The sequence below is a fragment of the Fukomys damarensis genome, unplaced genomic scaffold (assembly GCF_012274545.1).
Source record: "Fukomys damarensis isolate Sample0158 unplaced genomic scaffold, DMR_v1.0_HiC HiC_scaffold_15, whole genome shotgun sequence".
Classification (NCBI taxonomy): domain Eukaryota; kingdom Metazoa; phylum Chordata; class Mammalia; order Rodentia; family Bathyergidae; genus Fukomys; species Fukomys damarensis.
The window spans coordinates 65,319,725-65,321,477 of record NW_022900927.1 but is presented as its reverse complement, the minus strand read 5'-3'; positions in this window follow the sequence as shown (position 1 = coordinate 65,321,477).

Below are 1,753 nucleotides of genomic sequence, written 5' to 3'. Positions count from 1 at the left end.
AAAAAAAAAAAAAAAAAAAAAAAAAAAAAAAAAAAAAAAAGCCAATGGACCACCTGGGTGATTTAAAAAGTTTTGAGTTTCACCAAAATGGAAACACCTGTGAAATGGGCCTGTGAAGTTTTGGCGGAGGAGAACTTGGTTCTTGAAAAGATTAGAATTTAAAAGATCCCCCTCCCTTTTATTGAGACAGTGTTCACTAAGTTGCCCAGGTTGGACTTGAATTTATGACCCTCCTGTCTCAGCTTCCCAGAGTTCTGGGATTACAGACATGTTTCATCACACCTGGCTGAACTTTTGCCTTTTTTTTGAGACAGGGTCGCACTTATGTAGTGAGACTGACCTGGAACTCACTGTGTAGCCCAGGCTGGTCTCGAACTCACAGTGATCCTCCTGCCTCAGCCTCCCAAGTGCTGGGATTACAGGTGTACGCCACCACACCCAACTTTGGCTGAAATTATTTAAGTTTTTTGTTTTTGTTTTTTTTTAATCTTTTTTGTTTTTTTGATTCTCCTGCCTCAGCCTCCTGGGTGCTGGGATTATAGGCACGCACCATCACACCTGATTTAAAGGTCTTTCAAGAGAGAACAGACATGCTTTTGCCCCGCATAGTTTAATCCCCATTTTTGTAAAGGTTACAGAGGCAGATCAGGTCATTTCCCAAAGCTCCTTCTGATTCTATGACTTAGAGATAGAATTAATTCTTTGCAGGGAGTGGTGGTGCATGCCTGTAACCCCAACATTTGTGAGACTGAGGCAGGAGGATCTCCATGAGTTTTGAGATCAGCCTGGATTCCATGGTGAGCTCAAGGACAGCCTGAACCCTATCATAAAACATATTTTTTGGTCAGATTTTGTTTCCCCATCAGGCAAATGTGAGGCAGCTTCGGGAGCAGCACCCCCAGCAGGCAGGAGCCCTTTCGAATAGCTGTCCTTCTGCAGCATCTGTGGTTTCATCTTGGCTGTGGCTATTGACAGTGTGTGACCCACCACGAAAAGGCCACCAGCAGCCTTTCCCTACACACTGGCAAGTCCCAAAGAGAGGATTAAAAGCCAGTTTCCCCACCCAGACAGCCTTGACTATAAAGCACAGGGTTCACAACAGGGTAGCAACCAGGCACTAGGAACGCTGGGATTTCTACAGGCCTTTTCAGAGCACCTGGGGCCAGGCACATGGCAATTAAGGTCCAGTATCCAGGGCTGAAGCTACGTCCCCCCGCCCCCGTGTCTAAAACTGCGTCTGAAAGGGGTAGCCATCATCTGTCCAGACCCAGATGGCGGAGGACATTTCGTCCTCTGGGTCCCAGAGCGAAGTGACACTTCGCCTGCTGTCCCTCACTTGGGATAAAATGGTTTCGATCTACACGTGTAGTCAACAAGACGGCAAAGCCAATGTCGCCTGCCCAAGTGAATTCCCTGCCCCGGAACGTGCGATGTCTTCACTATAAGTCTCGGGGGCCTCTGCCCTTCCACACTGGACTGAGCGCTCGGGTGTCCGGACCCCGCTAGGCTGCAAGCGCTGGAGGTCGGGACCCGTGCCTCCCGCTGTCCCCGCTTCGTGGTGCAGGCCTCAGGTGATCCCGGGGGAGGGACCGTCGGGGTCTGGGTTCTGCCGCTGTGTGGAGCGTGCCAGGCTAGGCTACTGCTTGTTTAGTTATGCATTTATTTGTAAACTTTAATGGCACATTCTGCTTAAATCAAACATCCCAACATTACCATTGCGATATATAAATCATCCAGGGGCCCCTCGACGTCC